The following is a 16191-nucleotide window of genomic DNA, read 5'->3' on the forward strand; positions in this document are numbered from 1 at the left end:
TACAATCATCTTGGCAAGCTTATGTATATATATTTTTTCCTTAAAGATAACAGTATGCAATACAATGACAATTGCTAACTTCCTATTGTCTTATTTTGAAATTCTGTTTCATTTTTATTCCTTTTTTTCCTCTTTAAAATTAAAAATGTTTCTTTTAATATTTGGCAAATTTTATATTTTGTTTTATCTATTACTTATTGATGTCCACCTTTTATAGTGTCTTTAGTAATTTTATTTATCATTTAATGTTTTATTACATATTTTGTAAAATCTAAATGGTATTTCTTGACTTTCAACTATTATCTTTACAGCAGTCAGTGATCTTACTCAAGTTTGTTTTTTCTTTCTTAAGTGCATTTATTGGTTGTATTTTCTATTTTGTCAGAATATGTAATGTTTACACACTATTCTTCACCTATGCATCTATCTCTCCTTAGCTTTAGTTGTACAATTGCATATATTAAATGCTCATCATCTGTTCTTTTGTATAAGATTTCCTGGTCATCTATTGTTTTGATGAACTTCATCTTGAAAATAGATTCCTTCTGAGAAGCTCCTAGAACAATATGTTTTTACCTTGCATCAAAGCTTTTTACCTTTCAATCAAAGCTTTTAATTTTTATAGTCTGATCCCCAAAAGTTGTCCCGGTATGTATAAGATTTTTGGCTCACCCTTTCCTTAGATGTGAAAAACATGATTACACTGGCTTTGCTCTTTACTTTGCTCTTATAAAGTCTGGCATTAGCCTGATATTTTTATCCTTATAACAGTGGTTCGCCTGATGATCCTGATGATTTTGTTCTTGTCTTTAAAGCCTAATACTTATACTAAGATATGTCGAAGATTTTTATTATTCTGGGTCAGTTTTCCCACGTGTGTATTATAGTGGGTCTTGTCAGTTTTTAAAATTTTTCCTTAAATCTTTTGCTACAGTTTTAAATATTATTTCTGTTTTTAAAAATCTTCTGGAACACTAATTGTATGTGTGTTGGATCTTCTATTTTTTTCACATCTGTCTCACTATTTTTACTTATTTATCTCATTTCATTTTCACATATTTTTCTTCCTTTCTTCAAGTTCCCTTATTAAAGTTTCATTTGAATCTTTTATCTTGAGGAATTTGGTCATTTATTATTTTCTGAGATAGTTTTTGTTCTTCTTAAATTCCTTTTTTATGTTCACTGAAGTCTTGTTGCTTTTACCCTGTGAGAGTTTTTTTTTTTTCCTTTAGTCCTTTAGTTTTTACACTCTTGCTTTTTCAAAAAGTCTATTCAAATTTTTGTTTGATGACTTAAAATCCAGGTGGAAGTGTTCTGTTACAAATTTCTGCTGTTTGTGGCCTGTTTGTGGCCTTTTGTCACTTTTATTTTTTAACAAAATCAATAGAAAGATTTGATTCACATTATTCTATGGATGCTACTATTGTTTTTGTTGTTAATGGTGGAAGATGAAAAGCTGGTTTATTTTTTCTCTATTTGTTTCCATAATATTGTACTTCCCTCTCCCTTACATTTCTTTTCCCTTTTACTATCATATGTCCCCAGGAAGGCACCTCCCTTTTTGTCTTTCTTTCTCAGAAGTAGTTGTAATTTGAGGCTGCTGTCTCCAGTTCAAGTACCTTGCCCACATTTGGTGCTATTAATGACCAAGTCTGAGATCAGTACTTGAGTATGTGTTGTTATTTTTTTCTCCCCATAAGGTTTTGTTTGTTTGTTAACTTCAAATATTTATCCGCTCCCCTTTTCTTGGAATCGCTGAAACCTCCCTTCTCCTATTCTTCATACCCATATTCAGATACAATATAGGTAAGTCTGTTGAAATTGAATGTTTATTTCTGTATCAGTCAGGGTTTACTAGAGGAACAGATATAATACAAGATAAACAAATGTACAAAAAATTACAAGTTTGGCTTACAAAGGTCAGCTACAGAGTTGGATGAGGAAGCGTGCAGAGGGTGTCTGCACACTGGAGATTGAAGAGCCCAGCCCCGGGCCTGAAGCTCGCTGCAGTGTCCGTGCAAGTCCGTATCAAAGGGCTGATGGGTCTGCGATGGAATGCTGAAGAATCTACGATGAAGGCTGGAGAGCCAACACCAGAAGGCTGACGAGTCCAGACGGAAACCCAACAGTCTGCACCAGAAGCCAGGAGACGACCAAGCTGAAGGCGAAGACCGGAGCTCCTCTGAACAACCAGCAGCCAGTCTTTCCTCAATTCCTTTTTTTATGCAGTCTACCCGCTCTGGGGAGGTGGGGGTGGTCCTCCACACGCACACCCTCTGCATGCCTGCCTCTTGCACAGGCTCAGGATGAATACAAAGTAAGCACCCTGGACCCCTTCTGGCTTGCATAGTTAACCTTGTAAACTTCTCAAATTAACACAATAAACAACATCCCAGAAGGGAAAGGGCGTGTCCTTTTCACCCCAAGAGGCAGAACTGCTGAGTCACTTAGCCAAACCTCTAGACTCCCCAAGTTGGCACAATGTATCAACCATAACAATTTCTTGAGGCTGGGGATTTAGCTCAGAGGCAAAAGCGCCTGCCTGGCAAGCACAAGGTCATGAGTTCGGTTCCCAGTACCGGAGAAAAACCAAAAACAAAACAAAACAAAAACAAACAAACGAACAAAAAAAAAAACAAAAAACAATTTCTTAATGTATAAGTAACGTGATTGTTTTCAGTATTATATCTATCAATAACGTTTAGAATTTGGATCACTTGTAGTTTTATTTGCCTTCTGCTACTTTGTATCTTTTGAGATGTTGTGTGAAGATATTCAGATTCAGGAAGCATAATTATATTACATACAAATAGTTTTATATAAGTTCTTTGAAACGTGTTAGAAATCTGTGGCATGGGCTCCATATGCACTGTCCTAGCAAGACATGTGGCAATTTTCATAAACGTATCCCTTTCTTTGTAGCAGAACAGTACTGTTTATTCTCCTAGGAAGACACCTTTTCTGGTGATGAGTTATTACACTTCATGCAATTCTTTTTATAAATATGTAACAGAAATAAACTACAATGAGTATTTTAGAATCTGTTTGCAATTCTGCTAAGCAATCTTGTCACTGTATGGTTTAGCTGAACAACTTTTCAGCTCTTCCTCTCTTCCCTTTGGAGGAAAACCTTCACCTAGTCTAAGTTTAGGGAAATTTAGTGTGTGCACGGGGTACTTAAAATTTGGGCATATAAACAGAAATCACGAAGGACTTTCAATTACTTGAAGGAAGTAATAAATTACTATCATTAACAAATAAACCACCAGGTTACTGGCTATGAAAGTGCTACATTTGTTTAGAGGAACCTTTTGCGCTGATAAAGATCTAGCTGTACTCGGCCCAATAACTGTGAATGGAGTAAAACCAGATAGTCTGCTCTGGCTCTGGATGGAAAAGCTATAGAAGGATAGTTCATTTAGAGGGTAAGTGTTCGTCTGTGACTGGGTGAGTGCTAACCAAGAGTGCTCATTGATTATTTTACTTCCTGCCACGGATATTTCAAAATACAAGCAGTTGTATGTCTTGTTATTCAATTTAAATATCTTTTGAGCATGCACTATGTACAATGCTATATTCTAAGAAGTGAATAAGACACATACAGTTCCTGTCCTCAGGAACATACATTCTTATAGGGAGAGCAAAAAGATATACAAACAATTATGAGATGTTTTCCTACAATAAAGTGTTATAAGGGAATACAGCAGTGAGATATGATGGAGAATGACTGAGTGAGTGGATATCCTGTAACAGTATTATCACAGGAGCCTTCTCTACAAGGCACACTTTAAGATTAAACTTGAATAAGTAACTCATCATGATGAGCCAGGCAAAGACATTAAAAAAGGATAGAGATAGGAACCAAGTTAAAAAGAGGGTTAGAGTGATTGGAAATGTAAGCACAATACTGAATGAATGATGATGATATCAAACAGGTGTGGAGTAGCCAGACCTCTGTCATGGACAATAGCTGCCCAGCCTTTAGACAGTGGTAAAGGGTGGGAATGGTTTATCTGAGAGGAGACTCTCAGAGGAACGCAATATCCCAGGGAAGAGAAATCCTAGTTCCAAAAACCCTGTGTCTCTCATCAGTTCTGTGGTCCTCTTCCAAACTTCCTTTCAGAGCACTGGGGTACACATGAAAAACTTTAGCTTGTCATAACTTTCAATCCTACAGGCCATTCAAATCACTGCTGTCATTTTCTTATCATAACTCACCTCATTTATTACATATTTCCTCCAGTTCCTGCTAGTCCACAAAGAAATCCTTGATAGTGACATAAGAAATTGGTAAAAAGCAGTAACAACATAAGAACAATTCAGGCATTCAGGTGGACTGCACAATTCTGACAGGTTCTAGCAATATAAAAGATATATCTATGACTGTATCTATATTTATCTTATCAGTCAACTCTCCAAAGTTGTAAAACTGGTGAGAGGGGAGTCCAAGCTTTGAGCCAGTTTTTTGTCAGTCAGCACACCTTCTTGGAAAAGGGAACAATTATGTCTTCTTAAAGGTTAAAGTAAATGTTCCTTTAAGCCAAATTTTCTCATTGAAAATGGAATGGTGGCTACATGCTCAGCTTTATTGGCAGTTAGAATACCTTCTTCTCAAACAGTGCTACCCTTGTATGCTAAGATACTTGTACATCCTCCTGTGATAATTTCTAAAAGCTCAAAAGAATGGCAACAGAAAAAAAAATTACACAACTGGTCATGAACAATAAGCAAGAATTCCCAGTCCTGAAATTTGAAATCTGCATATTCTCTGTTTATTTATTTATTTATTTATTTTTTGCCTTTTTGAGACAGGGTCTCACTGTGCAGCTCAGGCTGGCCTTGAACTCACTTTGTAGCTCAAGTGGGCCTCGAACTCACAGTGATCCTCCCGCCTCAGCCTCCCGAGTGCTGAGATTACATGTGTGCACCACCACGCCTGGCTCTCTGTTTATTTAGATGCTTTAGACTTTTTAGGCTTTTCTCTGTAACTGGCCATATTTATGAGAACTTTAAATTAGTACTTATTAAGATAAAAAGTTACATAGATGCCCTTTTAATAACTTTATGTGGTTGTCAAAATCTATGATTATTTAATGTATAAGCTAACTAAAAATGTGTAATTAACTATAAAATTGTACCTGTGTTATTTCTTACTGTGTCCATTTCACGTTGTTAGAGCAAAACACCTGAGACTAGATACTTGTCAAGAAAAAGAGGCTTATTTTGGAACTCATTTCTTTGGAGACTAGAAAGTCCAAGCTCAAGCAGAGGGAATACAGCAGTGAGATATGATGGAGAATAAGTGAGTGAGTGGATATCCTCTAACAGTATTATCACAGGAGCTTTCTCTACAAGGCACACTTTAAGATTAAATTTGCATTCCATCTGGACAGGGTTCATGGCGGAAGGCATGACAGAGCAGGAATGCACATGAAGGAGGCAAGCATCACCTGTGGACGAGACCAACAGGTGGGCATCTCCCTCAATAGTAACCTGCTATGGCAGTGAATAATTGAGTCCACTGCAACCTCATTGCCATGAGATGGACTTTAATCCCTTTTGATGGTGACACTCCATGACCCAGTTGCCTCCCTCCAGGGCTCACTTTTTAGAGGTTCCACGCTCCGTTAATACATTGGGGACCAGGTTCCCAGCACATGAACCTTTGGGGGAACTGTCTTGATTACTTTTCTCTCATTGCTCAGACAAAATACCTGACGCCCAAAATTAAGGAAGGAAAGGTTTATTTAGCTCACAGTCTGTGGAGGTTTCAGTCCATACTCGGCTGGCTCCAAGGCAGGGTGACACATGGCAGAGGGCAACAGTTCATGGCAGTGGAAGACAGCAAAAGCAACAAGAGCCAAAGGAAGGAGCAGCAGAGAGCAGCCTCTTTCCCTCCCTTACATTGTATGCAAACTACCTGCCCCAGGGCAGGTGTAGCACTCACACCCATAATCCCAGAATTGGCTCATGGATCAATCATAAACCCTAAAAGCCCGCCCCATGACTGCATGAGGCTTTGGGGGAACATCCAGACGCAAACCATAACAGGAACAAATTCCATTCAAACCATTGCACTTACCCTCTTTCTATCTAGTTAATTTCTAATTGCTTCTAAGGATCTAATATACATGTCATAAAGCTTCTCAAATATCATATCATAGAATATAGAGGGAAGTAACGTTTTGTTCAGTTTAAATCAAGTTACCTGATCAACCAAATATAGGCTACCTTTAAAATGTGTTTTATTTGTAATGAAGAGTGGCACACCAATAAATACCTATCACAAAACAAATTATTATGATAAATTTATATGTAAAGTATAGAAGTACAGAAAGAAAAATAGTCATATTTGAGTATGAGGGTAAGGAGAGTAGATGAAGATCTCACAAGAGAAAGAGCAGCCAGTGATATGTTGTAGGATAAAGAGGAATTCACTGATTGGAAATAGTCTAGGTGAGGATGTAGAGGAACAGTTTCCCAGATGAGAGAAAAACAGGTAGGAAAACAGGGAGAGAGCATGGCAGAATGCTGTTCTGATTGAGTTCTAACTTCAGTCAATCAATCTGTTTTGACTGAGTTCTAACTTCTTTAACTTTGTGCTTTTCAGAAGCAATAACTATTTATTGAATATCTACTGAAACCCATGGACTGTTTATGGGGTAAGGATAGAGCCATGAGTAGAAGAGTGCTAAATTAACCCCTGTGGATTCAATTCTAGAGAAGAGGGAGCACAGAGAAATTCCACAGGCAGAGCTGACAAACCAACAAATAATCTGTGCAGCCCTGTAACAGCTCAAAAGTGTCATGGAGAAAACTGAAGTAGCAAAGGGGAGGGAGGCTTCCAGGGTGAGTGAGGGTGGGGAAACGTCAGTTCTAAATGGGAGATCAGGAATGGGCTCTTTGGGAAAGTAGCATTTTAAGAAAAACCCAAGAGAAAGATTGCATGCAGAAAACAGAAGAGATTTCAGGAGGGAAAACCAGCAAGTCCAAGGTTCTGCAATTGGAGTTCCTCCCATGCACTTAGGGGATGGTGAAGAAGTCAGCACAGTTTCTAACAATTTTTCAACTTTTCATCCTCTTCATGCTTATGATTTAATCACAATCAGCATCTCTCAATTACTGAGCATGCCTTGCTTTTTATATTATCTATTTTTCTAACTAGGAACATTATCTTATTTTCCTAGATACAGACAATTCCCCCATTAAGAGTCCACCTAATGCCGTTACTTATCTTTCTTTTCCCAGGGATATTGAGGGTCGGTCTCCATGATGTTCGTTTGTAACTAATTCATTTGAGGAGATTTTGAGTTTGATATCATTGTGAACCAACCAACAGGAGGTATTTATTAGAGAAATGGTGTGTAAGTCCGCAGGACAGAGTATCCATGGTTGTATCTAGGAAATGCATCTTAGAGGAAGAAGCTGAAACCAGAAGTATTTACAGTATATCAGAGGAGAAAAGATAAAATGATGAGAATTCAAAAGATATGTATATAGTTTTTCATACAGTGAACATTGAGAGATAAACTGAGGAGAAGGATTTGAAGAAAGAACTTTAGAGTTTTTAGAGAAGTAGGGAAAAGTCAGGAGATAATTAAAAAGTCATGTGAGGGAGTGGTGGAGATAATTAAAAAGTGATGGAGATACATCAATTTTCAAAGTTTCTCCCAGTAAGTAGAGGGAAAGATAGGGCCAAAATGATTTCCTGTGAGAAAGGTGTAGTCTGTAGAGAAAATGAATTCTGCAAATATAAGACATATAAGTCATAACTGCTAAAAAGCAGACAAGAAGAAAGGGATGATGAAGAAATAATCTTGTTTACAATTGCAACTAGTTAGCTTTCCACTAGAACATCTGTGAAAATTCAGGGAAAATTTACAAAATTTAAAAAAAATAGTAAACTAATATAAAACAATCATTTGCCAATCACTGAGTAGATTTCTTCCTCCTAGCTTTTCATAGTTTCTATAATGAGCATGTATGATTTATTATATTGTGTTCAGTTACCTAGGAAACAGACTTTAGGATGAGGATTTGTGTGCAAAAAATTTACTAGGGAAGATATCCACTCTGGATGTATATTGCTGTATAGTAGCCGTTTTTAAAATCTTGCCTGTAATTCCAATATCCGACTTTTAAGTAGGAATCATGCTTCCCCATTTTTGGAAAGGTGGGTGGGGGAGGGGAGCAGAGTATGAACATGTAATCTTAAATTATATCCTGAACATTGTGATGGTGCATTCTGGATTCTGTTGTGTGTGGGTTTTTTTTAAACAAGTATTAATGTTTTGTTTGTTTTAGAAGACAGTTAACTTTGTCGCACTTACACTCTAAACTTGGTTTTCCTTTTGGCAGGCAGCTGAAAACACTGCTACATTCTTACACTAGTTTTTTTTTAACTACTCTGACCAGTTACAATTACAATGAGATAAAAAAAAAAATGTCACTATGGGCTGGAGATGCAGCTCAGTGATAGAGTGCTTGTCTAACATGGGTGAGACCCTGGGTTCAATCCCCAGTAATACAAAAAGAAAAAGAAAAGAAAAATTCTCTCACTTGAAAGAACAAAATGGCTTAACACTGCAGAATTTACGCTCCCACATCTCTGGAGGCCCAGAAGTCTGAGTCAGTCTGAGCAGGACGAAGGAGTAACCAAAGCAATGGTCTTTTGGGAAGATTTGGAGAAAGCCTGCTCCTGGCTGCTGCCGGCTTTTGGTGGTGGCGGGGACTCTAAGCATATGGCTACACCAGCGCAGTCCTCAAAGCCACCATCCCGAGATCTCCCTCCGCTGTGTCTTCACATCACCATCTGCTCTGTGTAGTAAAATCTCCCTCTGCCTCCTTCTTATAAGGCTACATGTGATTGCATTTAGGGCAATCCCAGCTGGATAATCCAGGATAAGCTTCCTATCTCCAGAGCCTTAATTTAATCCCACCTGCAAACATTTTGTCCTATAAGGCAACATTCACAGGTTGCAGGGATTCGAGGGGCTATTTTTCAACCGGCTGCATGCAGTTCACACTTACGTGAGCTGCTTGAAGTGTGCTGTGTTTATATGATTCGGCAGTCAGTCTATGATTTGAGATTCTGAATTGAGGACTGTCTTGCTGGATCTCTTTCTCTGAGACCTTCTATGGCCATGTAGAATTCTGTTCTTCTTTATTTCAGGTCAGAAAGATTGCGCTACTGCTGATATTGTTTGACATAGAGAAACCATGTTTGGAGCCTCCTGGGCCCTATTTTAAGGCCAAAAGCTGTATAAAACGGAACACTCACCCTACCCTTTCCTTTTCCGTGTATGGATTTTACTTCTTCAGTTTCTGACTGACTGTGGTTGACTATTTCTCAGTACCCTCAAGTTGGTTATTCTTTTCTTTTGCTAAGAGTTTATATTCTATTTATAGGGGCAGTGGTCCAATAAAAGCGACTTCCCTACTAACGGGAGGTGGTCCTCCATTTTCTTTTTAAGAATACAAAGGGCATTTCAGAAAGCAAGTAAAACCTTAACACATCACAAAAGCTTGAAGTCATTTTAGAGTATTTTTGTAACAAAAGAAATTAAAATTCTAAAATAAAAAGGTAAATAGAAACACTAAGTACTATATATGAAACAACAATGTAATTTTAAATAATCTGAGCCAAAAGAAAAATGGTTAGAAAATATCTGAACTATGATAATAAAAATAAGAAATATTAGAATATGAAAAATTACTAGCTAGAGAAAAAGCACTACTCAGAGAAAAATATTAGTTTTAAAGGTAAATATTTAAAAGAGAAGACTGAGAAATCAGTGATACAAACTCCTAGCTCAAGAAGAGAAAAAACGATATGGAATCAAAACTAAAGCCAGGGAAAGAATAGAGATAAAGGCAAAAACCAATAAAATTTAAAAAATATACTAGAGAAAATTAACACAGCCAAATTGGTATTTGAAATGATTAATAAAATTTTTAAATACTGCAGAAAACTGGGAGAGTGACCATCAAATTCATCAATAACCAAGAATTAAAATTGACTCATAAATATAAATCCAGTAGATATTAGTTATAAGGAAAATATTATGAAAAACTTCAGGCAAATAACTGAAAATTTGGATTCCGTGAAAATCTTTCCTCCATTCTCTGTTTTTCTCTTTTTGATTCTTCCAAGTCTTTTTGCTTGGGGGATGTTAGCAAATATAAGAAGTATCTTGGCAGATGACTTATTTATTTGTTTATTTGTTTGTTTAGTTATTGTAATACTGAAGGTTGAACCCAGAAACTTCACACTGAGCTACACCTTCAGCCCTTTAACAAATTTTATTTTTTTAAAAGTTTTGAGAGTCTTGCTAAATTACCCAAGCTGTCCTGGAGCTTGAGACCCTCCTGCTTCAGCTTCTTGAAGTGCTGGGCATGTGCCACTATGCCTAAGCTTGGGTCTAGAAACTTTTGTAAAAACAATGATACCATATGCTTCGCCAGTAGTTTTGAATCTGACTGTTGTGTCTCTTTGCCCTTGTTAAGGCATAGAAAACTGAAGTTTATCATCCTTTCCCTCTCACTTTGGCTACTAGTGAGCTAGTCCAGAATAGAACAGAGCTGCTATGGTTTGAATGAATGCATCCCCAAAGCTCCCACGCTGGAAAGTTGGTCTCTAAGGCAGCAGTTTAGAGAGGTGGGGCTGTAAGAGGTGATCAGGTCAAGACGGCAGCCCTCAAGGAGGAAATAACCTGGTTATGTGGTTAAGCTGGGCCTGTGTGGCCCCCTTTCTTGTCCTCTCTCTTTCCTGTACGCATACGCGCGCATGTGTGTGTGTTTCCTTGCCCTCCACCTTCCACAGTGGCTGTGGTACAAGGAAGCCCTTGCTGGATGCCATCTTCCCCACCCCAGATCGCCCCTCCTCCAGAACCACGAGGAAATAAACTCCTGGTCTCCATCAGTTCCCCAGCCTCAGGGATTCCGCTGTGGCCACAGGAAATAGACTCAGAGAAAGCGTCTAATGTTTATTCTCCGTCCACCGCAGATGGCTAAGTAAGTGTACCTGTTATTTCACAAAGCTATTCAGAAAATAGGATTTTCAGTGTCAGTGATAGCAGTTGGTAGTGGAGGGAAAACATAGTAAGTAAGGCTGAGTAGCAGGTCCCTAATAATATCTGACCTCTGACTCTCCACAAGTAACAGAGACCAAAGCTACAATTTAAAAGCCGAGTTCAGCATTGGCCCTGGCCCCTCCCAGTGAGATCACGAGCATGCCCTTTTGTTACATTATACATTGTATACTATTACACGTATGGGGCTCTGTTAAAAGGAAATCAGTAGCCTCCATTGTAAAACAATGGAGTATGTATAAAGATGTCCTGGCCATGTCAGCATGGTTTTTCTTTCTGTAAATCTGCCCCTTTGGTACACAGCAGTCATCACCAAAACAAAAGGAATTCTAGTCTTACTCTTAATCCCCAGAGAAATCGCAGTGGCTCTTGCTAGTACTGAGTTGCTATTGCTGACTGTATTTCCAGTATTTAGCTCCCCAGGCTCATTTCCCCCCCACATAGTATGGACGGCACATGCGCGTGCGTGTGTGTGTGTGTACTCACACGCTGCTCTAGCATCCCTTTGCCTGCATTCCCCATTGGCTCTCTGTAAAAGCTAGGTCAGTGGACTGATGTGATCTTTGAGATGCTGCAGGAGGGGTTCAGCATGACTCTTCCGAGCAAGAGGCAGAGCCTCTGCTGTGTTTCTGCTGTGTCAAGTGCAGCTAGAAATTTTGATTGAAAAAAAAAAAAAACCCTTTTTTTCTCTCTCCCTCTTCTTTGTCACATCAGGCTATGTTAGGAGCTGTTCTCCTGGGAAACTTGTAAGTGAGGAAATGGTGGGTGGAGCGGAGAGAAAGAAAGGGAATACATGCTGGGGAAAGCTGTACTGTTGCTGTAGTTTCCTCTTCTTTCACTGAAATTTAATCAGTGGTAGGAGGAAATTGAAATGTCTGAAGAAGGAGAGCCAAGGCGGGGTGGAAGGAGGGTAGCACTGGAGAATTCAAGGGCCAAGAGAAGCTTAGCAATGCAATGCCAAATAAATTATACTGTGGAACTCTGCAAGTGATTAGGGAGTCAGAGCCATGCAGGGAACAAGGCAAAAGTTGTCCCACTGTTTCGTTTTGAAACTGCAGATATGTTCCATACTAGACTGCCAGAGTAGGGGAATCTACACTCGTGTTTCTACAATTCCCCTCTTCACATGAGAGAAAATCACTCATCTCCCATCAGCCTTCCACAAGAGCTCGACACTAGTCCCAGGTGCTTCGAGCTGACTCATGAGGCAGACCTTAATTTTAGCTACTGTCTTAGTTACTTTTCTCATTGCTGAGATAAAATACCCAATGCCCAAAGTTAAAGAAGGAAAGGTTGATTTGGCTCACAGTTTGCAGGGATCTCAGTTCGTAGTTGGCTGGCTCCAAGGCAGGGTGGCATGCCACAGGGGCATCACAGAGGAAAAGCGGTTCATGGCGGGCAGAAGCAAAGCAGTACACCACAAGTGACAAGGCACTTTCTGTCCTTTATACTTTATCCAGGCTTCCTGTCCTTAGGGTGGGTACCACTCCCACACTTAATCTTAGCAACCTTAATCCTAGCGTTGCAGCATGAATCAATCCCAGCATAACACACTCTACATCCAGCCGCTTCTGCAGAAGCCCCACTTATGACTTTGGGGCTTTGCGGGTGTGGGCACCTAAATAAGCCATAATAGCTACTGATAGTGATTTTCCTAATTTCTAGTTTAGGTGATATTCGTGTATTTTACAGATGATGGATTATCGAGGTACCAACTGAACCAGTCCTAAAAGACGGTTCAGGGAGGAAAAAGGACAAGATTTCTGCTGGAAGAATACCAGAGAAAGTTACTGTTTGTGTGGTTGCAAAAATAATGGTTGGTGGTCTTAAGGTCCAGATACTGGATGTAGCTAGTTACATGACCATTAAGTTCCTTCCTTCACAGGGTAAGTAGGAGGAACTTAATGATTTCTAAGATTCTTCAAACTTTTTATAAACTGCATATTCAACAAGTATATATTGTTGATAAACGTATGTTGTACCCTATAAACCAAACATTATATACATACCACTGGGTTTTATAACCATTGGGTTAGTAATAACTCTCCTGCTTACTTGAGAAAAAGGAGTGGGATTGTGTCTGAAAGTGATCTGGGAAATGTAAAATGCTCTGCAGCATACGCAGATGTACAGGTTTTTCTCTCTGAATCTAATAATAACCTGGAAACAGTCTTTTATTTTAGAATATATAAGGAGTCTGTTCTAGATAGAAATAATCTTAATACTACTCCTCAGTTAAAAGCATGAGCATGTGTACCCATGTGTGCACAAGCACACACACATGCACACACACGTGCGCGCGCACACACACACACACACACACACACAGGATCTGGGTATAAAGTAACATTGTATGCTTAAAATAAAGGACAACTTCCATGACGATTTTTTCCTCATTCACCACTGTATTTACAATAATACTTGCTGAAGGACTGAATGAATAAGGAATGGGAGAAGGCACATAGCAGAGATTTGTTTAGTGTTTTCGTATTTCTGGTTTTAGTTCCTGTGCTCCCCTGTTTGTTTTTTTCTTTGGTAATCTGCCTTCTTTTCTGCTTAAACGTACAGAAGGCGGGGACTCATTGTGACTCAAAATAATTTACGGTGAGGAATCAAAAGATGATAGTATTGAAAACGCACATTCCCAACTACAGTATTTTGCTGTCTTAACTGCCTCCTAGCCGCTCTATAACAAGCTCAGTGTATTACTCTTGTTTAGTTCCATAGTACCTAGAGCAGAGTACAGCACAGAATGAGTGCTCAGTAATTCATGAATGACTTCTCCACTTCAATGGAATAATTGGTGTAATAGGGATGAAAGTACAAGACCAAGGGGAGTTCTAAGTAGGATCACGACTCAGGAGGTTTTGAAACTTTTTCAGTCATTTCCCTTCCCTGTTCAGAGGATTCCCACCCACAAATCATATTTGTTGTTTGCTGTTAATTATACCTGTAAAGTGTCCTTCTCCCACTTTCAAAACTATTAAGTATTATGAAGGGAGCAGTTTTATTTATTTATTTATTTATTTTTTGGTAGAGGGAATCGAACTCACGACCTTGCACCTGCCAGGCAGGCTCTTGTGCCGCTGAGCTATATCCCCCACCAGGGATCAGTTTTAGACCATCAGTCTAATATTACTAACTGTAAGTCCTAAAAGGATTGTCTATGCTGTTTACTTAGCATCTAGTAACAATGTCATCTCTAACAGTTTTCTAAGTGTCCCCAGACTATCATAAGCTCTTTGCAGTGAATTGTATGAACAGCATGTGTTAAGATACCTACTTAATTTAAGTGGGAGAAGATTTTGCCTATTTGTAAGCAGGAAGGCACTAACCTAAGACAGTTCCTGCCCCCAATTTTATTTCTGAATTTGTTCCTCCATTTACGGAGTCCCTTGGCTTTCATAGCTTTCAGATTCTCCCTCGGTAGGTAGTGGAGATGAACAAGGATACAAAGTGATTTTGTCCTCTCCAGCTTCACTAGAAAGGAGGCCTGGAGTCACCTAGGCTCTGGTGCCTTCTATGTTCTCTCGGGGTTTGAATACAAGCAAAAAAAGAAATAATGGACTAACATCAGCAGAAAAGTAACAGTTAGTCTGGTGGAGATTATATCAAGATTTTAGCTACCAGTGGAACTGCCCAATCCTTAATTTATTTCCTTTACCGTTTCTTGAGAGCTTATTATACATCATTTGTCCATTTGAAACATTTTTGCTATCTAGGGGATATTCTGGGTTTTTTTTGCATTTAAACGGAAACAGGTCATCCTTTCTGCTGTAAGAGAAAGTACCATGTTATATTTAGAGAAATAAAAACTTGAAACAAAATCCCCACACTTAAAAAAATTGAGTTGTTTTTTACATAAGCATACGTGTTTTGTTTTCCTATTTCCTAGCCCAAGTTCATGCTTCTCTCTCCAAGCTGTCTCTATTTTCGCCTGTCAAATCTCCCTGAGCAGATGGTCCCTTCAGGAAAGCTCAGGGAAGCGCTGGATGTCTGGTTATGAGAGGCCCCTCCCTCCCCCTTGGGGCCTCAAGCGACAAGTCCTCAAGCCGATTTCTGTCCTCTTTGGGGTCCTCGACCCGGCGGCTGCGGTTCTGGTACCAGGGGCTGCAGAGACCCTTTGCGGTTGGCTTCATCAACCAGCCGGGTCCGCAACAAGCTCTGGTCCTGGGAGTGAGAGTGATATCCCTGCTGTCCAATCAGAGAACAGGGTTGATCCCTGGCCCCCGCCCCGCTCTCCCCGCGGGCCCAATCGCTGTTCTCCGAGGCCGGGCTCTGCTGTCAAGTCTCTCGGTGGGCTCCGCCGAGGCGAGGAGGGGCGCTGGTGCGAGATGCGCTCCCAGGTGTCTGCCGCGGAAGTGGGAAACCTGTAGGCTATGGTCCAGCTGTGCCGCGCCGAGGCGAGCAGGAGCTGGGAACAGGTAGGAGGCAGGACTTTCCCTTCTGTGCAAATGAAGAACGCGTGTCTCCTGCCCTCGCCTCCCTGCCCCTTCCCCCTGCCCCGCCCTTGTTACCCCAAATCTCCTGTGGTCGCTGCAGCTCGGGTCTTGAAGTACAGAGCGAAGACTGGGGTAGAGGTTTCCGGGTGCGGGAAGGAAGGATGCAGGATGCTGGAGCCTGAGGGTGACGGGCAGCGAAGGGCGGCAGTGCCCCAGGAGAGGGGACCCAGCCCCGGCTCCGGGCTCCCCAACTTTCCCCTGCGAGCTGCGGCTGCTCCCGCCGGCCACTCGCCCCGGGGCTGCCGTGTGGGTTCGGCAGGGGTCGACACCAGTGTCTCAGATCGCCGGGTCTCCCGTCCTCCCAACCCCTGTTCGCACCTTCTCCTCTTCCCCGGCTACACCTGCGGGCTAGCCTGGCGCACCCTGCACCAGCCGCGGGGATTGCAGCGAGGGCGAGGAGGAGCAGGACGTGCTGCCTCCTGGCTCTGCTAAGAACTAGCTTCCTCCAGGAGTGGGGGTTGGGGAAAAATTCCTGCAACTCGAAGGCATTTTTCGATTAATTACGTCTCTATTGAGAGGGCACGGGCCCTTCTCCAGGACCTGCTGCAGACCGAGGGGTAGAGACAGTAGGCGTTGCCGCTTCTCTCCTACCCAGGTGT

General features: G+C 40.6%; 1 protein-coding gene across 3 annotated transcripts in view; it reads left to right on the forward strand.

The window, feature by feature from the left end:
* The first annotated feature begins 15185 nt into the window (after nucleotides 1-15185).
* Nucleotides 15186-16191, forward strand: part of Cntn1 (contactin 1) — a 385843-nt gene continuing 384837 nt past the window's right edge. For 2 of the 3 annotated variants that reach the window (XM_005406565.2, XM_005406566.2), the window contains exon 1: nucleotides 15193-15514. The gene's annotated coding sequence lies outside the window, so the exon portion shown is untranslated. Of the gene's footprint in view, nucleotides 15515-16191 lie in introns of all 3 variants that reach the window. The other variant, XM_005406569.2, reaches the window with a different exon arrangement.

Source organism: Chinchilla lanigera, unplaced genomic scaffold (genome assembly GCF_000276665.1).
Source record: "Chinchilla lanigera isolate Chin_1 unplaced genomic scaffold, ChiLan1.0 scaffold00099, whole genome shotgun sequence".
Classification (NCBI taxonomy): Eukaryota; Metazoa; Chordata; class Mammalia; order Rodentia; family Chinchillidae; genus Chinchilla; species Chinchilla lanigera.